This window comes from Protopterus annectens, chromosome 15.part0 (assembly GCF_019279795.1).
Source record: "Protopterus annectens isolate FY-2018-M chromosome 15.part0, PAN1.0, whole genome shotgun sequence".
Lineage (NCBI taxonomy): Eukaryota > Metazoa > Chordata > Ceratodontiformes > Protopteridae > Protopterus > Protopterus annectens.
This window is the reverse complement of record NC_056749.1, coordinates 475270902-475296171: the sequence shown is the minus strand read 5'-3', so window position 1 is coordinate 475296171 and position 25270 is coordinate 475270902. Positions and strand designations below refer to the sequence as shown.

General features: G+C 39.1%; 1 protein-coding gene across 2 annotated transcripts in view; it reads right to left on the bottom strand.

Annotated features, from left to right (window-relative positions):
* COL4A6 (collagen type IV alpha 6 chain) overlaps positions 1 to 25270 on the bottom strand; it is a 4024271-nt gene that overhangs the window by 3582004 nt on the left and 416997 nt on the right. The window lies entirely within an intron of this gene.

The following is a 25270-nucleotide window of genomic DNA, read 5'->3' as shown; positions in this document are numbered from 1 at the left end:
CTGGGTGAGATTGGGATCCCCTTATTAAAGAGATGAGATCCTCTGCCAGAGTAAGCATTTGAGTACTGGAACTGGGCCTGTGTGAGGGGGGCTTAACAGGCACTGATTTAGCAGTTTTGGCTGCTTTAGCCCTGGCAAAGGCCTTAATAGACATGGCTGCAGGAGGCCTAGCAGCACCACGTGCTGGGGTAGAGACATCCAAAGGGATGGTGTCCGATAATTCTAAAGGGACCACAGTAGTAGGCAAAACTTCAGAGGCCGATTCAACAAGGGTAGCAGGAGCCTCGGTAGTAGTCATGGATTCGGCTGAAGATTGACCCGTTTGCTCGGTTTCGGCCGAAACCGAGACACTCGCCGCTTGCTTAACCGTGGTTTCGGCCGATACCGCGGACCGCGAGTGTCGGTCTTTTTCTTTGCGTTTTTTAACAATTTGAGACGTCGGAGGATCCGACGGTATGATGTATGCAAAGTCTGAGCCGAAAAACTGTTCAGCGAACTCCGACCGACGCCTAAGCGTTCGTCGGTTGAAGGAAGCACAGGCTAAACAGGCTGCTACGTCGTGGTCTGGGCCTAAACAAGGTAAGCAGTAAGAGTGGAAATCTTTATGAGGTATTTGTTTCCCACAAGTTAAACAGTTATTTACTTTTTCTGACATCGGCTGAGGCAAGAAAGAGTCCCCAACGGGCTACTTAGCTTTTTAGAAGTCTTCGAAGTAGTATTCGGTAGTAGTAATCTCTGGATCTGACCGACCGGCACTTGCGAACAGCTTCTACTTCGGGTGCCACGCGGCAAGAAAGACTGAGGAAAATGGCGTCGGCTGATGCCTTTATACCCGAAGACCAGCAGAGATGACGTCGGGTGAAGTGCGACACCAGCCGAAGCCGGACCCAGACTTTGGAATCCGGCCGACCGAAGGGCTGCCTGACGACAGGACAACCCATTTGTTATGACTGCAGATGCATCCTTGAAGGACATCCTCCAATCTATTGCAGCGGCAAACTAGATCTGAGGTAACTCTAGGTGCATCATGGGATAGGGACTTGGCCTTGCGCTGTCTGAAGATCTCAACTTTTGTAGTAGGCCTACTCAGAGCTGAGGAATGGCGAAATAAAACAACTTCACATTATAGATTTCAACTCTGTAACATATGGTAATAACATAAAAGAGAAAAAAAGAGAAAAAAAATGGGGAGTGGAGGGGGGGGCAAAACCTGTCAGACCTGGATTATACTAATCACACAAAGTCAGTATTGGGACTTTTCATTTCACAAAGGGGGGACCTGTTGTAGTGCTGAATTCAACATTTTATTTTAAGAGAATGACAGAAATGTTAGCAGACTCAAAAGTATATAGAATGTATCTACAGATTTAGTGAATGATATGAGTCGACACATTGTCAACATCCTTCAGGAATATGTGTGCATGGGGATGCTGGACAAGGAATTGTTCCAATACTTCATAGTAGAAAAAACGCTGATCCCATGAGTGCATGGCCTCCCTTCTTCTTCTTCTACTTTTGGCTTTTTCCAGTTAGGGGTTGCCACAGCAGAGCACCTGTCCGCTCATGATTGGCAGTGGAGTTTTACAGTGTTGAGTTGCCAGCCCGGCACCTAACCTTCCACAGAAGGCACACACATGCACGCACTCACGCCTAGGGCCAATTTAGAGTGTCCAATCCACCTACAGCATGTCTTTTGATGTGGGAGGAAACCGGAGCACCCTGAGGAAACTCATGCGACCACAGGGAGAACATGCAGACTCTGCACAGAAGGCACCCCAGCCGAGAATCGAACCGGAGAACCTCTTGCTGTGAGGCGGCAATGCTAACCGCTGCACCACCGTGGCTGCCTGAGTGCATGGCCTCCCTAAAATACATAAAGACCCCAGATGCCCTAAGTTTAGACCCATTGTAGCAGGGGCAGGGTGGCTAACAGAGCCCATTTCTATTTACCTGGATGATAAACTGAGAGATGTACCTAAAGACTTCCCGCATGTCCTTAGAGATACAGAACATTTTTAAGTGACCTATATAGTGAGGTGGAGATGGCCGGATTCATGGGGATGGACCAGATAGTCACCCTACATGTGGTATCATTGTTCATAGGCTGGTACTAGGCTATCAGCCCTAGGGCCTATACAAGCCTAGACATAACAATTTCCTGGATATTTCTTCCCACAATATTTACTTCTCTAGACCCCTGTCTAGCAGGGTGACTGACATGATCCCTGGGGTGAATTTCCTATCTCCCATCCAATCATCAAGGTTCCTTTTGAAGAGGGCCAAGGAGGCGCTCTGCTTGACATGTATGGGCAGTCGATTCCAGAGTATGGGGAGTCTCTGGGTCAGGAACCTATCCCTCCAGCATGTTTTGTTCATTGTGATGACAAGGTTTAGATCCCAGGAGCATGTGGCTCTGAGGGATTGGGATTTCTTTAAGTGGAGCATGTCCAACAGCTCAGGGGTTGACATGGCCTTGTATGTTAAGCAGAGATCACCTCCGAGTAGACAATATGCCACAGAGTATAGCTGGAGTTTTTTTTAGATGGTCAGCATATGGCATCTGCTTTAGGACGGTTATTCTTTTAGTGAGGTATTTCTGTGGCCTTTCCAGCTGTTGCAGATGTCTTGTGAGGTACATACCAAACGGGGCATTACACTCTATAATGGGTCTAATGAGGGATGAGTACAGTGGGACAATGACCTCCTTTTTTCTGGATGAAAATCCCTTAGTGATGAGGTGTGCCACATAGAAGGATTTCCTGACGGTTGTGGCGATGTGGTTATCGAAATTGAGACCATTGTCCACCTGTGTCCCTAAGTCTCTCATCACACTTTTGATGTTTAGTGTACTGCCACCTATGTGGTAATTCACGGGTACATGTTTTTTCCAAAGGGGATAACTATACATTTCTTGGCATTAAGCTTGAGCCCATGGCTCTGGCACCAGGCATCTGTTTCTGTAAGGACCTTTTATAGAATATCCACATCATTTGGGAATTCCATAATAGCTCCCAGTTTGCAGTCATCTGCAAAATTGTTAGCCAGAGTCCCTTAGTGTTGGCCTGTACTTCGGAGAAGTAGATGCCAAACAAGAGTGGTCCCAGGACTGAACCCTGATGTACTCCACTTGTCTGGAGCTGGATTTGGAGTCGGCTACTTTTACAGTCTGGGTTCTGTCAGTAAGCCAGTTGGCAACCCATTGAGTGATGTAGGGATTTATGCCCAGCTTAGTAAGTTTATCTATGATTCCAGAGTGGGGGATGGTGTCGAAGACCTTGGCGAGGTACAGATAGGCTGTGTGGACTGCCTTACCCTCGTCCACAGCTCTGGAGACTGATTCGAAGAAGTCAATCAGGTTCAGGAGACAAGATCAGCCCTTCACAAACCCAAACTGGGTGGGGTCCAGTGTTTGAAGGTTGCCAATGTCTTTGTTTATAAGTTCCATGATAATGCGTTCCATGCCCTTGCAGATCAGGCTCGTCAGACTGATGGGACAGTAGTTCCCGGGATCCAAGGTGGATCCCCCCTTGTGGAGTGGGATAAATGTAGCTGTGCGCCACTCAGTGGGCACGAAGCCTGAGGTGAGGCTATGATTAAACATGACACTTAGGTGAGGTGCTTACAAATATACCTAACGAACAAGGCATTAACATGGTGAGGTCAGTACTTCTGAGACATGGGAAACTAACTGTACAACGACTAGACTTTCTATGTTTGTTACTGGAGACAGTTTTGGGACACAATGTCTTCACGTTTAATGCCGTATGCTATTGGCAGACATCAGGTGTTGCCATGGGCACAAGTTGTGCCGATGTATATGCAAACCTGGTGATGGTGGACTGGGAGCAATCACATCTGTTGAATGATCCTCATATCGTCTTTTATAGACGATTTGTGGATGACCTTTTTTTAGGTTGGAAGGGGGATGTGATTAGTTTGAACCTTTTCCACCGCAGTATGGACAAGACGTGTGATTTTTTGAAATTCACTATGAATCATTCCTGCACCAGTACAGATTTCTTAGATGTCACAATATTCAAAATTGAGAAGGGGTGGTGCACCAAGTTACATAGGAAGAAGTGTTACTGTCCAGCATTCCTACATTATAGTAGTATGCACAAAGAACACATCTTTCCCAACATTGTGAAAGGGCAGGCAATGAGGCTTTCCTGCCTTTGTTGTCAGGATGAGATGTATCAAACAGAACTGAGGAATTTAAAAGAATGTTTTTTGATTAGAGGGTATCCAAGAGGTGGATATGGCATATAAACAAGTGCAGAAGGAGAGAAGAGGTAAAGCTAAATCTCATTACTCAGAGAGAGAAAGATTAGTAAAACAGCAGGGGGAACAATACAAAGCTTTCTCCTAGACCCTCTTTAGTCCTACCATACACTAAAGATGTGAATATGTTTACTACGATTATACAGGATTATTGGCACATTCTTCTAGTAGATGAAGAAACTACTAATGTGGTGGGAGATAGACCATGGTTTATATACACAAATAAGCAAAACTTGAACCAACAACTGTGTTATCCTAGGAAGAAGAAACATGAAGCCAGTGTTATGAATGGGACATATAAGTCTGGCAAGTGTGCATATTGTGCCTATGTGGACCAATCTAGATTTTTCAAACACCCTGACACAGGAGGTTTGTGGGAACTTAAAGTCAAGGCAGAATGTGAGACTGTCAATGAGATATATGTTGCACACTGTAAGGTATGTTTCTGATTTTATGCTGGAAAGACTAACCGTTGTCTCAGGGAAAGGATCAGGGATCATATATATTGCACTAGGACAGGCTTAGACTATAGTGCTTCAGCGAAACACACTGTATCCACAAATGAGGAGCATACCTTCTTGTTTCAGGTACTGCATGTTCAGGAAGTGAATAGCAGGCTGGGTAACCTTGTTAACCAGACACAGTCTAGGGAGGTTCAGTCGATCCTGAGGCTAGGTGCACACAGGGGGCTAGGCTTGGATGACTCTCTCCCCCTAAAACCAGCTCTGAAATCTAAAAAACTGAAATGAAAAGTCTCAATACTGACTTTGTGTGATTAGTATAATCCAAGTCTGACAGTTTTAGCCTGACCCCCTTTTTTTCTCTTTCATGTTATTACTAAATGTTTGAGAGTTTAAATATATATTTTATGTCATGTTGTGTTTTTATTTGCCCATTGTATGAACTATTAAACTATATTTAGTATACTGTGAATGTTTTATTACTTTCAGAACACTACATTTTTTATGTAACTGTACCTTTAGGATGGGATGATTGATGCTTAATTTGTTCTGAGAACAGATTGGTTATTTTAAACTTTGTCATATGTATATATAGGGCAGTTGTTTGAGGGCATGTTGTCTGATGAAGCAATGTTGATCATTGTGAAAGCGCTCACTTATCTACAATAAAAGCTTTTGGATTTTATTCATCTGGATTGGCAGCATTTATTCCAGCTACCTTCAGCTTTGGGTGTGGTTTTCATTGTACGTTACTTGTGTCTACCTCGATTTGGGTTTGTTTGGATAATCACATGTAACTTGCTTTTTATCACATTATTTTTCTTGAAAACTTGTGGGTTTTCACTGTGGTAGACAAGCAGAGGCTTGAGTTTTAAATCCCCACTTGCATTCCCACACAACAACAGAGTTAGCCTGTCCTTCACTGGCTTGTGCCCTGGTAATGCCCTCTCCTTTCGAGTGATATAGGTCCTGTTGGGTATTTTTTTTCCAGAACAAGCCTGTCTTATTACAACTGAACACTTGTCGTGGAATAAAACCCTCAGCCTCTACATACTTCTTAAACTCCTGAACAAAATCATCAGCAGCTTCTTTACTGGCAGTGGCTGCCTCTCCATGTTGCATCACACCATGTATGCCACTTCTCTTTTTAAAGTTTTCAAACCACCCACGACTGGCTTTAAACACTTCACTACTTTCAGCACTCGTTACAGGCTTTGTTTTCAACAGATCAGCATGCAACACTTGCTTTTTCAGAAAATGATGGCCTCTGAAATAGTATCACCAACTAACTGTTTTTCATTTACCCAAATCAGCAACAATTTTTCCACTTCCTCTACTGTCTGTGATCTTTGTTTTGTCACAGCTTTCACTCCTTTAGTAACATCAGCTGCTTTGGTGGCCTCTTTTATTTTTCACGATGGTGAAGGTGGTTGTTTTTGGCATTCGGTACTCTATAGCAAGATCAGACACATGGATACCACTCACATTTATTATCTCTTTTTTTCTGCTCTATCATGGTTCTAACTAATTTTCTTTTCTGCAGGCTGCTATCACTAACCTTTTTTAGGTCCTATGATTATACAGCACTGCACTTTTTTGCATAAAGAATAGCGCAACAATTTAAAAAAAAAAACCCACAAGACAGTGACAGCGGACCTGTTCTAGCAAGTGAGACAAGTGCCAAACAAATGACAAGTACCGAGATGATTTTTTTTCTCATCAAAATGTGAAGAATACCAAACTCGACGAGTTGTGAAGCCGACGAGTACCAAGGTACCACTGTATCCCACATTGCAGTGTTTGGCTTTAAACTATTACATCACAGCCCATAAAATCCTGTCAATGCATTGACTTTACATGTGCTTTCATGTAAACTCTGCTTTCTTTTAGTCAATCAGGTTCAATTTTCATTTCTTGCTTTTCAATGACTAACTAAAAGACAAACAGATAATCATGCAGAACAGTATTCTCAGTGCCTGTAACTTCTTTTTCTTTCCGAAGTGGTCAATTTTCATTATTTTTTATGCCTCAGTTGTAGTCCTTAAACTCAACACCTCTCCTTTGTATCTGTCAACGTAACACATTTGAGCTGTTTGCTGCTGTGGCTGACAGCTCACAGCAGGAGACAAAGATCATGTGCTGAGAATGCTGAAAATTAGACAAAACAGGAACACTATGCTCAGTGAAGCTGGCCCTTCAGTTAGTCTGCAGTAAACTGTTGCATGTGAAGACATCTTGAGTGTGAACCTTTTCATATGTCTCCCTACTTAAATGTCAGCACTTGAAATTTTGAGTGCCAACAAGTGGCAAAAAAGATTAATAATACAGGAGAAGAATGAATCTTGAACATCACTCTTCTCGCTTAAATTTCTTTTTTGAAGTGGGCAAGCCCTCCTACACCTTTGACACCTCCAGACTTATATATACTAACTCCAAGATCACCATACCTTGGAGAAAAGAGAATATTATGAAATGGTCGTCTCATTTTTCAGCTGTTCTTCATTGGGCTGTATCTAATAATTTGTAATCAGTATGTGAGTCATAGACACAACATTTTGTTTGTGTGTGTGTGTGTGTGTGTGTGTGTGTGTGTGTGTGTGTGTGTGTAAGCCAGAGAGAATCTAAGCTGTGAGTATCACAGTATTTCTCACCTGACATCAAGTATATTTTTTCTCCTTTTAAGAGTTGAACAAGAACCTACACACGGAGCGACAACAACATCATGACTGGCCTGCTGTATCTCTTAACTGTATTGCAACAGCGGTGAAATGTCAGATCCTGCTTGCTTTGTAATGTAAAATAATATTCCTTATATGGGGAAATATATATATATATATATATATATATATATATATATGTTGGTTCTATAAAGTCTTGATCCTAAATATAATACAGTGGACATCCCAGCATGATTCTCCCTCATCTTTAGGGTCCCATACTCAATATTATTCACCCTAAACCTACCGGGTCCTTCACATCTGGCTCCTACATCTGGTTCACTAGCATTGTAAGCAATAATATCACTACTATATTAGCAAGATGCTAATGACGTTTTACACAATAAATATTTCTAGTCTCTTATACAGCTGTGAGAATTGGTAGTGATTTTACAATAAAAATATCAACAAACTGCTCACATGAGTTGAAGTACTGAGAACTGCAATGGTAAATGAAAATGTGTTTAGAGAAGTTTTGCAGTTTTTCTTACAAATTACACTAACAAATAAAAAGCACATTTATGTAGAATTAAACTACTAAGCAAAACCATTACAACATAGATTGTGCTAGTGTGTTAAATTAATCTAATCAATCTGGTTGTATGAACCTGTTCCCAGTACTTTGGAAGCACTACAAAGTCAGAATGTTGTCATTTTTCCAGAAAAAATAATTTGACAATGACACTTTTTAATCAGTAACTGGGCTTGAACTAATAAGGCTTGTTGTGCAGGAGAGGTTTCCAGAATGGAATGCCTTGTGTCAGCAGTGTTTAAATAATGCAACAACTCCTTGATATTCTTAGACTGTAGACAGGAAAAAAGGACATATTGTGAAACATTCACTTGCAACAACCTTAATGTTTAATGCATATAGTTTGGCTAAGATTCTTTTGGAAAGAATTCTGGAACCCTTTGTGTAATACTTCATATATAGTATCGCCAGATGATTGTTCACTGAAGAATAGCTTTTCTTTTGCTGCATTTGATATTTCTTCACATGCATCCCAAGATCCCTAAAGCTTCTGTAATACTTTTTTACACTGCTTGCTCCATCTCTTCCTACAGCTGCCAAATACATGTTTAAACAGACTGAGAAGAAAAACATTATGGCTTATGGGGATAGCCATCCTGAGTTACTTCGACAATGGCAGAAATTAAACATCGACTTTGGAAACAGATACATTCAGCTATTATTGGACTACTTCACACCGCTTGAAGCGGAGCTTCTAACCAAGGTAGAGGAGCAGTACAATTTACTTACTATTACTTATCAGACTGAGTTTTGCAAAACAAAAATACAAGCCATGAATAGGCAGTTATCTTTGTATAGCAGCAAACTTGAGCAGATAAAAATTAGAAAGCTGAAACGGGACTGTGAGGATTTTTGTCTCGGCCGTATTTTTGTATGGCCGAGATCTAGCCCAATTAATAAAACACACCTTGGTCAAGCGGAAACATTTTCCAGTTCCGCTAATAAAGACTTTGTGACTGTGCAGAACGAAATGACTGAAACTGGACTGCATGTGGACAATGTTATAAATGAAACATCTACTTTGTCTGATACACCCATTCCTTCTTTACCCTGCAATCAGCAGGGATTGGTTGATCAAAACGCCCTGGGTGCTAAACCTAAAATAGCCGGTACGAATAGTAAGTTTACGGCACCTATGCCTTTAAATTTTCCCCTTCCATACAAAGAGATAGTGCGTGCTCGCTCCAACAGCCGGGGGAGAGGAAAAAGGAAACTATCGGGGGATGCACCGGAGCAGAGAAGAAGAATGAAAGTTTGAACTGTCTGTTTTTTAATTTGTCATCTAGGACTTTTACACTGAATGAACTGAATATTTTGAACAAGGGTTTGTCCTTTATTCCCTCCCAACATAGCAATATATCTGACACCTTAATAGGGCTACGAAAGTTTTGTAGGAAACTCTCTCTTAAGATGTTGTTCAAAGATAGTTTGCCCAATTCCACGGACAATCAATGGAACAACTCTGCTTGTAGGAGAAAAAGTACTTTTATGCCCCCACTTATACAAACTGTTGATTGTTTCTTGAAAACTTGTGAACGGGACTTTTATCGCTACTATGATGGTCATGAAAAAAAGAGCACCTTTATAAATTTAAATATGGAAGAAAGCTCTGAGTTAAAAGAACTATGTAATGACCCCAAGCTTGTATTTAAGCCAGCAGATAAAGGAGGGGGGATTGTAGCGATGGATGCAGTTTTCTATCAGCAATTAATGCTAAACATGTTGAGTAATGACACTGCATATAAGAAAATTGATAAATCGCGTATAGGATCTATAACACAATATGTTCATGACACACTATATGATATGTTAATGACTAGATCTATTGACAAGTCTCTTTATGATTTCTTGATGATAGAATTCCCTTTGATACCTATTATCAAAGGTTTGCCCAAGCTACATAAGGACAAGTATCCACCCCCTTTGCGTCCCATTGTATCAGGTGACCATTGGGTAACTCAAAATGCATCTTCATACATACAAACTAAATTGGGAATACTTGTGAAGAAAGTACCTACTATCTTACTTGATTCTTTTAGACTGTCAGATGATCTGAAATTGAACATGGTAACAAGTAAAATAACAGATAATACCTTGTTAGTAGCGTTAGACATTGAGAGTCTTTTCACCAACATTCCCAATGAATATGGTATAAATGCAATAAGAACTCATATAACACAACTAAATATTGACAATGGTGAAATTATGAATGTATGCTGTTTGTTGGACCTTGTCCTGAACAATAATGTTTTTCTTTATGACAACATAGCATATGCACAAACATGGGGGGTGGCCATGGGCACCCCCTGTGCTAATGCTTATGCTAATCTTGTTGTCCTTGAATGGGAAAAGGAATACGTCTTTAATGATCCTAGGTTTGCCAATGTCGTTATATACAGACGTTTCGTAGACGATATTTTAATATTATGGAATGGGGATGAAGCTACCCTTAATTCGTTCATCAGCTATATGAATAGTACTACTTCGTTTTTTAAGTTTAGCCATGAATTTTCCAAGCATAATATAAACTTCTTGGATATCACTATTAAGAAAGATATCCAATGTGAGTTAGTAACTACTCTTTATAGAAAATCCTGCTGGAGGAATGGGATTCTCCAGTATGACAGCTTACATCCGCGTCATATTTTTCGGAACATAATAAAGAATCAGATGAGCAGGATATTTAGAATATGTAGTGACAAATCGGATGCCCTTAAATTAATTGACACTCAGAAGAAATATTTCATGGATAGGGGCTATCCATTGAAGTTGATTGATGATGTGACGGAATTTATGTTTAACAATGCTACGTTCCAGGTTAAAAAATTTTCTAAACCTTATAGATTTACAAAAAATATGGCTAATAAAGTACTATATGATATAAAATATACTAGTGATGTGCAATATTTAACCAATATAGTAAGAGATAATTGGAAGATCTTACTATCAGATGTAGCCGTCCTAGAAATTGTCAGTGAGAAACCAGCTTTTAGATATATGAATTGTATGAATATAAAAAGGCTTTTATGTAAGGAAAAATTAGTCACTACACCTACTGATGTTAGGTCTCAATTAAAAACAGGCACTTTTCCATGTGGAAAATGTTCTCTTTGTGGATATATTACTAAGAAGTGTGGCTTTACTGCCCCGGGTGCTGAATTAAGAACAAAATCTATGTTCTATGCAAATTGTAATACTAGAAATGTTGTTTATCTAGCTACCTGTAATTTCTGTGATAGTTACTATGTGGGGCTGACTTCGCGAAGGCTAAGAGATCGGATATACAACCATGTCTATAATATAAGAAGGAATAATTCTACTAATGCACTGGCTTTGCACTGTATTACTCACCCCAAACACAGTTTTGTGTTCCAGGTTTTGCAAATAATAGACCCCAATAGAAGGGAGGGTGATCATATGAACACCTTGGAAACTTTTGAATTAAGGTGGATCCTAAGATTAAAAGCCCATATACCACCTGGTTTGAACACCGTGGTCAATCTTCGACCAGCCTTGTTAGGACCCACATAACTGATTCATTTTATTGTGCTGTATATAAATAAGAACTATCAATATGTAATATATTATTGATGCCTTGTAACTAGGACCTTTTTATAAAGATCAACGACTTGTCTAAGGTGACTTATTACGACAAAGTCTATGGTGCCTCACATCATTTCTCATTTGTTAATGTTAACATGCATTTTGCACAACATCCATAGTCAATTTTTCTGCCACAATGAATTGTTGTTTACTTTACCTTATTTGGATATGGCCTGATAATTTGCCTGGGCACCTTACATTGTATGGAACTACCCGGATTTAAATTGCTGTATGACTTCGGTTTTTATTTTTACTTAGATGATGATATTGATGTAATGCTTAATGTAATTAATAAAGGAGAAGAAATTCTCATGCATTTTATGTATTTGTATTTTTATGTATGTAGACCCTATGTACAACTACTTCGGTTGCAATATTAATTTGGATTTGATTGGAAAATGTGTCTTTAATGGTCTTATTTGGTGTCGACCTTTGGCTTGGACAACAATTTCCTTAGTGTAGATATTTTTTGTGACTAAGGGCCTTTTTCCTATATAACGTTACATATTTTTTAGCATTATAGTTTTTTACATATATGGTCATTCTTCAGATTAGCTTCTTAATGTTCTCATAATTAATATATATTTTATGCTAATGGTCGGTTTCTTATATATATTAAATTCCAATTTTGATTACCGGAATACTGTAGATTCCAGTTTGAGTAGCAAATAGGGTCCATTGGTGATGAAATGGAGCCTATAAGCACCAATGTACTGTGGATTTAGTTGTTTGGTGTTTGTCGCTTTATTTACTTTATTTATTTTATTTTATTATTTTATTTAATGTAGTTTGTATTAAGCTTGCCCCAACAAATATGACTTTCCTGTCATGTTTTGGGTAGCAGTGGCACGTAGCATCATTGTTGTATATGTGCTGGCAATGTAACTAAGATGATGATGGCTGGTCTATTTGTTTTATTTACGCTTGAAAGCGTGTCCTTAAATAACCAACTATTTTGTGTTAGTTGGTCTCCACATATTATTAAAGACCTTTGTAAATGCTTTGTGGAATATATCAGCGTAAATTTTGGCTATTTGCACTTTTGTTGGCAGTGTTTGTTTATGAGTATTACATTTTATTTTATTTCATTTTTGTCCATATTTTGCTTTAATGCACAATTAATACTTGGTTTTATGTCTTTATATCCACGAACATAAACAAAATAACATTGGCTTTGTTTCTTGACTTGGAAACGTGATCTATAAGTAATGTCATGCCCTAAGCAAGCTTCTTTCTAAATATGGGCATCACTTCCTTAAATATAATTAGTGAGGTATATTACCATCAATTACTGATACTATACGTATTTTTTGATGATAGCCTGCCAATGAGATCTTAATTTATAGAAATAACTGAGTATACAAATACTATAAATGATGTATCCAGTTTTTAAGTGGAGTTTTAGGCTGTTAAAATGAATTTTGATGAATTTTATCTTAACAATGTGTTGATTTTTGAATTAATTGATTGATTGTATTCAATGATTTGGTATAAAAGGCAAGGAAAATTTCTGTGAAATTGTAACCTGAAGAAGCGCAATTTTATTGCGTGAAAGCGCTTGTTTCTGTTTTTGTTTTTATCATTAAATGCTGTTGGATTTATTCCGTGGTGGTTTCAAGCAATTCTTTCAGCTTTCTGTAATATGTTTTTACACTGCTTGCTCCATCTCTTCCTACAGCTGCCAAATACATGTTTAAACAGACTGAGAAGAAAAACATTACTATCCTCAGATGGACAGAATCATTAACAAATGTATTTTCAAAACCTAAATACTCCAATGCTCTTACCCCAGCAAACAACAGAGAAAAGAACAGTGAATGTGGAAAAAGCACTCAGTATTCCATAGTGCTTTATAAAAAGTGTCTCGACATTCATGTTTAAGTATTGTACAAACCACACAAAAAGTGCTGTTAACAAAATCAGGGAAACACTTAAATTAAAAATATATATTTTTACTGCAACAACAGGACCGTGCATAAACTATGATGTGAAACAGAGTTGCTAAAGCTATGGATCAACATTGACAGGTATCTCACAAGCAGTTATAGCTATATGTTGCAAAAAAGTCATTTCATGTAGACCTGTGTTTGATCCCATCATTCTTACCTAACCACACCAAAGAAAAAAAGTTGAACTGGTTGACATGTTTCTTGTTTTGCAACTGTTCAGAGCATAATGACTATGTTAACAGTCATCAAAGCTACAGACTCAAGCCAGATGAAATGGCAATGAGCTTTGTACTTAAATACATTAAATGTGGAAATTGTACCACTGTGTAGTTTATGGATGAAACAAGGTCCATTTCTAACTCAACAAAATAATTCCTTTGACAAGTATTAAAATTTGATTTACTGGTTTTCTAAAAATGCAAAAATCTTAACAGCAATGACAACATTTATATGTTATATATGTATTTGTTGACTGAAAGAAATCTGAATAAACAATCCCAATTTCTGTTCAGTCAACAGAAAAAAAAAGTTACACAATGAGATTACAGTTCAAAATAACAACCCAGTTGACATTTCTCCTTAATCAGTGGACCACAAATAGCAAATATATTAACTGTAACCTTATATTTCGAATAATTACATAAAGCAAAAAATATATGAAGTATTTATGACAACACAGGAGCTATACTTTAACACTCAATATACTATAGATTAACAAGAGGAAAACAGAATATTATGAGAGTGTTTTCATTCATAACCAACTTATGTGCTCAAGACAGGGATGTCAAAAAATTCACCTCAGCAAAAAAGGGAAGTAAAGCTCAAGAAGCATACCTCTCAACTGTACAGACTTTCTCAAAATGTCCAGATTTTTACCTCATATTTTTGGTCAATTTTTTCATAAAATTGTGGTTTTCTGGCAAAACAGTGGCAAATCATTAAAGACTGACGTTATAAAATAATGACAGACATTTGAGTTTCAGACTTTGTACCTATCGGAAAACTCATACTAATGTAAAACCTGTTATTCTATCAACTTTCTAAGTTTGTAAGAGCAATATTTAAAAATTGTCCCTATTTTTGGCCCTTTGTCCCACTTTTGCTTATGGCTTTGTCCAGATTTCTTGTTCTAAGAGGTTCAGAGGTATGTCAAGAAGTGAATGCAGACACTCATGTTGAGAACACATAAGAGTTATGATCGGATAAACCAAATCATAATTGTCTACAGTGCATGGACTTTTATATGAGTTATGTACTACATGCTAGTTACAGAAAAAAAAGTGTAGCTGCATAAAGTATTTTACAGCCCTAAAAGCACTTCTTCTTCTTCTTTTGGCTGCTCCCATTAGGGGTCGCCACAGCAGATGAACTGTTTCCATTTCTTCCTGTCCTCTGCATCTTGCTCTGTCACACCAACCACCTGCATGTCCTCTCTCACCACATCCATAAACCTTATCTTAGGCCTCACTCTTTTCCTGTTACCTGGCAGCTTCATCCTTAGCATCTTTTTCCCAATATACTCTGCATCCCTCCTCAGCACATGTCCAAACCAACGTAATCTTGCCTCTCTGGCTTTGTCTCCAAACCTTCCAACCTGGGCTGACCCTCTAATATACTTATTCCTAATCCTGTCCATCCTCGTCACACCCAGTGCAAATGTTAACATCTTCAACTCTGCCACGTTAAGCTCTGACTCCTGCCTTTTTGTCAAGTGCCACTGTCTCCAACCCATACAACATAGCTGGTCTCACTACCCTCTTGTAGACCTTCCCTTTCACTCTTACTGGTACTCATCTGTCACAAATCAATCCTGACACTCTTCTCCACCCACTCCATCCTGCCTGTGCTCTCTTCTTCACCTGTCTTCCACACTCACCATTACTCTGAACTGTTGATCCCAAGTACTTAAACTCATCCAACTTCCCCACCTCTACTCCCTGCATCCTCACCATTCCTCTATCCTCCCTCTCATTCACACACATATATTCTGTCTTAGCCCTGCTGACCTTCACTCCTCTTCTCTCTAGAGCATATCTCCACCTCTCCAGGGTCTCCTCCACCTGTTCCCTACTCTCACTACAGATCACAATGTCATCTGCAAACATCATAGTCCACGGGGACCCCTGTCTGATCTCGTCTGTCAACCTGTCCATCACCATTGCAAATAAGAAAGGGCTCAGAGCTGATCCTTGATGTAATCCCACCTCCACCTTAAAAGCATCCATCACTCCAACCGCACACCTCACCACTGTCACACTACCCTCGTACATATCCTGTACCACTCTTACATACTTCTCTGACACTCCCAACTTCCTCATACAATACCACAACTCCTCTATAGGCACCCTGTCATATGCTTTCTCTAAATCCACAAAGACACAATGCAACTCCTTCTGACCTTCTCTGTACTTCTCCATCAACACTCTCAGAGCAAACATCACATCTGTAGTGATCTTTCCTGGCATGAAACCATACTGCTGATCACTAATCATCACCTCCCTTCTTAACCTAGCTTCCACTACTCTTTCCCATAACTTCATGCTGTGACTGATCAGTTTAATCCCTCTGTAGTTACTACAGCTCTGCACATCACCCTTAATCTTAAAAATTGGTACCAAAACACTTTATACATTCCTCAGGCATCCGCTCACTTTCCAAGATTTCATTAAACAATCTAGTTAAAAACTCCACTGCCATTTCACCTAAACACCTCCATGCTTCCACAGGTATGTCATCTGGACCAACAGCCTTTCCGTTCTTCATCCTCTTCATAGCTATCCTTACTTCCTCCTTGCTAATCCACTGCACATCATGATTCACTATCCGCACATCATCCAACCTTCTCTCCCTCTCATTCTCTTCACTTATCAACCCTTCAAAGTACTCTTTCCATCTGCTCAACACACTCTCCTCGCTTGTGAGTACGTTTCCCTCATTATCCTTTATCATCCTTACCTGCTGCACATCTTTACTAGCTCGGTCTCTCTGTCTAGCCAATTGGTAAAGGTCCTTTTCTCCCTCCTTAGTGTCCAACCTTTTATACAACTCTTCATACGCCTTATTCTTAGCCTTCACCACCTCTCTCTTTGCCATGCACCTCATCTCCTTATACTCTTGTCTACTTTCTTCATCTCTTTGACAATCCCACTTCTTCTTCACCAACCTCTTTCTCTGTATAATCTCCTGTACTTCTTCATTCCGCCACCAGGTCTCCTTGTCCTCCTTCCTCTTTCCAGATGTCACACACCAAGCACCTTTCTAGCCATCACTCTTACTAGCTCTGCTGTAGTTACCCAGCTATTCGGTAACTCTTCACTGCCACCCAGGGCCTGTCTTAACTCTTCCCTGAACATCACCTCACAATTACCCTTTTACAATTTCCACCATTTGATCCTTGGTGCTGCCCTCACACTCATCCTCCTCTTCTTGATCACCAATGTCATCCTGCAAACCACCATCCTATGCTGCCTAATTACACTTTCCCCCTGCCACCACTTTACAGCTTTACAGCCCTGAAAGCACTAAAACACTTAATGATGTCACACAGACAGCAGGAACAAGCAAAATGTACCTCTGAGAAACTAATGCCTTTAATATGTGTAAGATACCCTACCCTACCACACTTTTGTTTAAAAGTGTGAGAAAGTGAACTATCTTAACAGCTTATAAAACTGTTTTAGTTTCTGCTGCTGTTCTGTGGTGGCCACTACTAACTGCTGTTAAGTTTTAGTGGGAGACTAGAACGCTTAGAGGTGCTTAACAAAAGCTTAAGGACATTTCTGATGTCAAAAAAGTACTTTACACATCTGTCTTTTTCACAGTTTCAGAATGTAATTGCAGCATTCCATGCACTACAAGCTTCTTGCACAATTACATTTAGTCCCTCCTGAACCCATGGAAACATTTTTAATAACAATAGCTATTCAGCTTGCAGTGACATACAGAAAACTGTGTTCTTAGAAATAGGTTTCAAGTACATGTAAGAGATATAAGAAATGGAATCTGCTGATTAGAAAAAAAAACAATTTGATTTTCTACAAAAATTGCAAATATCACTGACAATGTCATCTGTAATTTTTAATTTTGCTGGAGTAAAGTTAAAAGACTGAATATACCATTGTTTGCATTAACATCATACAAATTAAGTATCTTGCCCAGGCCAAAAGCCAGTTAACAAGAACTGCTAGAGGTAACCTTGTCTTGATACTTCACATTCTCCCTCTTACATCTCCTTGTACTCCACTACCACATGTAGGAATTGTCTTGCTAAAATTAGAGTACACCTGTAAACTGGTAGAAGGTGTCAAATCAGTCTAACATATTAGACAATCAAAGGAAACACTTTTAGCTTTTGCCCTTCTGATTTTGAAAAAAATATATATTTCCCCAATATTCTGTTTTGTCTGAATATCCTATGTTATGTGTTGGCATTCCCATGTAAAAAACAAACCAGTCTCATAATTTGATTTGCCACATTTAGTATTCCTTTTTATGTTGCATCATTAGAGAACTCCAGCATCTTATCAAAATAAAATGTCATTATGCACAATCTGTTTAATTTTCACTTTGAGCTCAGCAATTTCATTTTTGAAAAATTCCTGTTTCCAAGACTCATATTCAACTAAAGGTTAACCATTGTTTAACCCAGTTAAGCAAGTCTTCCTTCCTGTCCATAAGTCTGCCTCATACAACGCAATATCATATGCTGGTTTATGAGCAATGTGGAGGATGCTTTAATGGCTGACTACCACTGTGTGTGGATGAATTTCATCTTGCCCAGGATCAGAATCCCCAAACTGCCTTCCCTGAAAAATGGCCAAAACACACACACAACTCAGTCATTCCATCTACATATATTACAAAATGAAAAGCATCCTTTTGAAATTAACAAAATGGAAGGATAAAAAATTGTCCTACATTAGCAAAGTTGGACTTTTCTTTTAGATCACAGATGTAGTACAGACTGCTGAATTTATTTTCCCATCAAATGTTCATCATTGTCTTTATAACACATTGAATCATGGGTAGTTAATGGGCTTGCAGTCCAGGAAAGATCTAGATCAATTCCTTCAAAGCAATCTGGTTAAGTGACTTGCTGAAGGTCACAATGTAGGAGAGTGTAGGCTGAGAGACTCAACGCAACATAAAGTTTCAATAGGAACATGAAATGAAAGAAGAAACATCCCAAATCATAAATAACCATTGACATTATCTGCATGTGAACAAAATTCACACACCCTATGAAATGTTGAAGTTCTCAGCATCAACACTTCTGTCATATAAATTAAAACACTTTTCTTAGTAGGGTCAAAGGTAAGTACTAGGGTAGCTGCCCTTGTGGGTCATTTTAAGCTTAGCCAATTTCCCTTTTTGTGCTTGAAATAACTTATCTCATTTGGTTATACAGTGATGGTGGATAATTAAATTTTACTCCTAATGAGAATAACTGGGATCGTATCATAGATAATTTGAGGGGGCCCATGCATGGCATTTAGCAGCTGCCTCTCTCCATTTGTAGTGCAGGGGGCAGTCCAGGGGTAAATTTTTTGTTTTATAGATCTAAGTTGCACTTTTAAAATGGGCAAATATGAACTTTGTTTTATTTGGATGGGAAGTATGTTCCACAGTAGTGGTATCCTCTGCGAAATATACCTCTCCCTCCAAACCATTCTGTTGATGTGACAGATGAGGTTTAGATCCCTAGACTGAGTATTTCTGATGCCATTTGACTAGATGATGTGCAGTAAATCCATCAGTAATTGGTCAGAGAATGTCTTGTATACCAGACACAGGTCACCTCTTAGCAGTCTGTAGGATACAGAGTACAGTAACAGGGCTTTAAGTCAGTCCATGTAGGACATGTTGTTTAGACCTTGTATCCTTTAGTAAGGCATTCCAATTATTTCATGCACCTGGACAGATACATGCCAAAGGGGGCATTATATTAAATTACTAGCCTAATGAAGGTTGAGTAAAGGCTGAGTAAAGTGGACAATGACATCCCTAGATCTAGACGCAATACCTTTGTTTATAAGCTGTGCCACATAGAATGACTTTCTTACAACAACAGACACATGTTGGTCAAAAGTTAGGTCACTGTCCACGTAAGTTCCCAAATCCTGAACTGGGTCAACTGTTAGGGGTGCACTGTCAATGTGATAGACCCCATGGGATAGGCGACTTCCCAAAGGACACAATAATGCATTTGTTGGAATTTAGTTACATACCATGATTTTGCCACCAGTTAATTCCTGCCGGATGGCCAAGTCATATGGGGATTAAATGACTGAAGTCATATGGGGATTAAATGACTGCTTCAAGCTTGCAATCATCTGCAAACGTAGTCAGCTAGAGCTCTTTGGTATTGGCTTTTACTTCAGAAAAGTAGATACCAAACAGGAGAGGTCGCAGCACAGAAACTTGGGAGACTTAACATCTTTATTGAATAAAGTGTAGCCATAAATTGTTTAAACAGTTGGTTAATTGCTTATGTATAAATTGTGATGCTGCTTTGATTGTCTCCATGGTCTGAAGAACCACGATTTTATGTGCAAAAGCGCTTACCTTTTAGTGATTAAAACGTCTTTTATTTAATACTGGCTGTGTATCTGTGCTTTATTGTATTACTGATAATCTTTATTGAATAATCACATATAACATAGGGAAACATACATTTGCAAAAAAGAAAACAAATCACATTAACATGTTCCCAGTTACAAACATAACATATCACATACATCCTTTTGTATGGCTATCATCAATCCAACATTTCATAAATTACTCAAGTCCTGCATTCCCTTAAACCTCACTCCTCTTCCAAAACATTATTTTGCATGTATTGCTCCCACAATTTCCATTTTTCTTCCTACTATTTTCTAAAGGTCTCATTTAACAGAAAACTTTTTTTCACAAGAAATAATCCCCTCTCATGTGGGGAGTTTTGCCCCAATACCCACTTACTTAAATACATATACTAACTTAATTGTCGCACAGCCTCAGAAAAAAGAAAAAGAAACAAACATGGTGAAACACTGCTGGAGCAAAAACACAATCATCTACAAATTTGGGGGTACACATGATGTTGACCATTGCAGTCCACACATACTCTGCTAGATTCACTTCTGTAATAACACCATCAGATACTTTCTACAGACTTTTCTATCAAATGAGTTTTCAGTCAAATTAATTGTCAGTCAATTGAGTTTTTAATCAAATGGGTTTGACCATTTGAGTTTCAATTAAATGAATTTTCATTGAAATGACATGGACCCATATATCTATCTACATATGACATACATATATAAATATTTGGGTGTATATTTCATACACACACACACATACACACACACACACACACACACACACACACACACACACACACACACACACAGTAACAGCTAAACATACCTTAGAAACTACAGTAGAAAACTACCCATGAGACAAAACCATAGTATACAAAATCTGTCCAAAATAAATTTTGTCAGTTAACTTAGTCCACTGAAGTCAATGAAAGTACTGTTCTGTTACATACAAAAAAAGAAACACTACAAAAAGATGGATAAACTGAACACAATAATCTGGTTTACGTAATAAAGTAAAGGCATTGTACTTTTGGGATTAGGGAACCTTTTTAGATTTATGTAGCTAAATACAGACATATGAATGCAACTATATTCGGAGAGATTGGCAGGCATAACAGAGGTACATTTTGAATACATTCCTAAACTAAAAACCCTTAAGTTCTATTCAGTTACAGAATGTAACGCTTAACAGACTATTTTGTTCACAAAGAACAAAACACTAATGTAAATGCTTGGGAGTCCCCTAGTAAATTTGGAGTTAAACAGCTATACCATCTGTGAAATAGGTTCATAAGTTAATTCTGGGTTAACCATTTGTAGCCAAGCCACAACATCCCAAATCATAAATACACATTGATATGAACAATTAATACCTGTTTTTGGCCCCTTTATTTATGATCGACCATCCACTCATCCAAGTTATGCTTAAAGAAGGACAGGGAGCTTTTCTGCTTTATTTCCAAGGGAAGTCTAGTCCATAAAAGAGGGATTCTCTGGGAAAGATATCTATCATGTCAGCAGGTCCTATGTATGTTTCAGTGGAAGTTAAGATCTCTTGTGCAGGTGTTGAGTGTTATTTGTTTTGTGGACGTGCAGAGGTCACATAGAACTGAATCCTTTAAGGACCTGTAGGCCACACAGAGGTTTCCCTCTCAACAGTCTGTAAGAGCAGTTTAGGGTAATCTGTGCAGCAAAAGGAAAACATGCCCTTGATTGTTTTAGTGAGTAAATGCTGCAGACTATCAGGCTGGATAACATGCTATAAACCAAAAGGGGCATTACACTCTAATGGAGAGTATAGAGAGAGATAATAACTTTCTTAGACCTACAAGTTATACCCCTGGTGATCAGTTTGGCTATATAAAAGGATTTCCTGATGGAGGTGGATACATGATCAAATAATAGTTAATTTAAAGTGAAAGTGTAGTAGTCGCTAACAATCGAGTCAGTTTTCAGAGGGGTGTCACCTATGTGGTAGGTGCATGGGCTTCCAGGTTTGACAAAGCACACAATGCTGCATTTTGGGCCTTTAGTTTATGGCTGTGGTCCCAGACACCAACTGTTGGTACATATTAGGTCATCCTGGGGGAATCTTGAAGACAGATGAAGAGTTTCTGACAGCCCCGAGTTTACAGTCATCTGCAAACTTGATATGCCACAGGCCTTTGGCATCAACCTTGAGATCAGAGAAGAAAATACCAGGAGGAGTGGTCCTAGGACTGCTCTCTTGGGGGCACTGCTGTTAACTATTCTTTTTGATGACACTGTGCCTGCAACACTAAATAAACTGGGTTCTGCTAGTACGCCAGTTTTCTATCCAGTGGGTAACATAGGGGTTTATATTTAGTTTGATTACTTTATCGATAATGCAGAAAGATGGATGGTATTAAAGACCTTGGCCAGGTCCAGGTAGGCAGAATGTAGTGATTTGTCTGTGTCTAATGCATCAATTACTTGCACAAAGAAGTCCTTTAAGTTCAGAAGGCAGGATCTGCTTTTAAAAACCCAAATAAGCTTGGGTCCATAATGATGCATTCTACTGCTTTACAGATAAGACTGGGGAAACATATAGGGCCATACTTTCCAGAATCACTAGTGGGCCCTCCTTTCCAGAGTGTGATGACTAAGCAGTTCTCAATACCACTGGGATTACAATTGTGAACAGGCTGAAAATGAACAGGCTTAGGACAGTGTCTGGTGAGAACAAGGCAGGCTGGCACATTATCACGACCTAAGGAACTAGTACTTGCTGCTCAGATGTGATCATAGATGGTGGTGTGGGTTTGCTAATATAGATTCATCAAGGTGAGGAAGGTGTTCAAATGTCATCAGGTCATCCATTAGCTGGAGCAGGTTTGCCTTAGAATAGTCTGTAAAGCAAGAAGAGCTTTATGGCAAATCATGTTAGACCCTCATAATGAGCGTTACTGAATGGTGATAATATCTAACCAGTGATGAGGTTACTGTAGGTTTTGAGTACATGGAGACATATTATTAGGAAGCATATCCAACATTTTTGAACCCTAGATAAGACTTAATCTAGATGGTCTAAAGAGTTGGCATTAATGAAGTCCATCTATGCATGCTTATTTGTGGTGGTGTAGGTTCCCAAGTTAATGGAAGGACGGCCAAAGTCTCTCAAGAGAATCAGATTATGTTTAATAGAAAAGGATGCCAGTTTATTTAGAAAATGTTGCTGAAGATGTTTAAGAAAAATGGCAATGGAGTTCCAAAAAGTATTCAGAAACCCCACAAAACCAAGGACAGTCCAGCAAGTCAGAAGAACTATTCAAGGGTCTTTGTCCCCACCACCATTTTCCCTTCCAGAAAGTCTGAATCTCCACTTTTCTCTTTGGCAACAGATAGTTTCAGACAAATGGGTTCTGAAGATCATTCATCAAGGTTACAGATGGCAGTGGTAGGAGATTCTTTCATTCCAGGGGCTAATCCCTCATCCACCGGACCTGACTTTTTTTATTTCCACCCGTTCATCACACGGTGTCCCAGGGAGTAAACAAATCAGTTCCTCCTTCCCAGATGGAAAAAGTTTTTATTTAAATAAGTTTTAGTTCCAAAGAAAGAAAATGCTTGTAGTCCAGTTCTGGATCTTACTTTCCTAAACCTGTTTATGATAGTGCCCAAGTTCAAAATGCTGTCACTTCACAGCGTGTTTCATCTTCTTCATTCAAATTTCCTACTAAATAGATTTAAAAGATGCTTATCATCACATTCCCATTCATCCAGACTTCAGGCATTTCTTTTTGTGTGTCTGGATCATGTTATCAGTTTTCTACCTTACCCTTGGACTATCCACTGAACCAAGAGTGTTCACAAAGTGTCTAGCTCCAGTTACGGCTCATTGCAGGCTATAGGGCATACACATTTTTCCATATTCAGATGACTTGCTTATCTTTGCAGAGTCTTTTTGATAGTGTCAGGAATCTTTCACTTTAGTAAGAGATTTCATACACAAGCTTTGATTCCAAGATAACATTCAAAAGACTTTTTTGACTCCTTCACACAGGATTGTGATCCTGTTGTGACAGTTAACTCATCTCAGTTCAAAGAGCTTTTCTTCCACAAGAAAAAATAAATCTATGTCATGATTTATTGCAAAGGATTTCCACTCAGACTTCAGTCAGTGCGAGGGAATGCCTCAGGATTTTGGCTGTCATGGCATCTATGATTCTCATGATACCCCTGTTAAGACTCCACATGCAAAAGATACAATAGTATCTGAAGTCTCTTTGGTCCTAGCAACAACATCCCTTGTATTTTCAAATCACAGTGGTGGAATCTGTCAGTAGGGAAATCATTTAGTGGAGACATCTAATATCCTTAAATTCAGGTCACCCCTTCTCCGTCCCTGTTTCAAATCAGTAAGTCATCACAGACTTTTTGGACCTTGCTTGGGGACATCAAGTACAGATGCAAGCACATAAATATAAAAGAGCTGCTTGTCCCGATCAAGGCTCTCAACTCTCTAAATCATCTTTGGTCCATGGGACCTCCTCAAGTTGCTACAGTCATCACAGTCATGTGGTACATCAACAAGCAAGGGGAAATCAGATCATACCCTCTTTGCAGACTAGCCATGTTAGCTTGAGATATAGCTTCACAGCACAATGTCACTCTGTATGCATCCTACATTCTGTCAGAGCAAAACTGTGTGGCAGACAAGCTGAGCAGGACAGGGGCAGACTCTCATGAATGGAAACTAGATGAAGGGGTCTTTCAAGATTGGATCCATTTGTGGGGAGTTTCTCAAGTAGACTTGTTTGCCTCCACTCTGAACAATCAGCTGACAAGATTCTGCTCCAGGACTTCATGCAAAATGGCCTGGTAGACAGATGCCTTTTCTTTTCCTTGGACATGATTGCTCCTTTGTGCTTTTCGATCCTTTCCATTGATATCCAGGGAACTTCTGAAGATTCAAAAGGCGTGTCCGAAGTTCATTGTGGTGACTCCCTTCTGGCCCAAGAAACAGTGGTTCTCCCTTCTTTTGGTAATGGCCTGGGGCAATTACCACAAACTGGATCTTCTTACACAAGATCAGGGGTGTTTGCTACACCCTGACCCCAATCAATGTCAGTTGACTGCCTGGATGATAGGGTCTTTATTCTGTTTAGCCACCTGTTTACGGAAG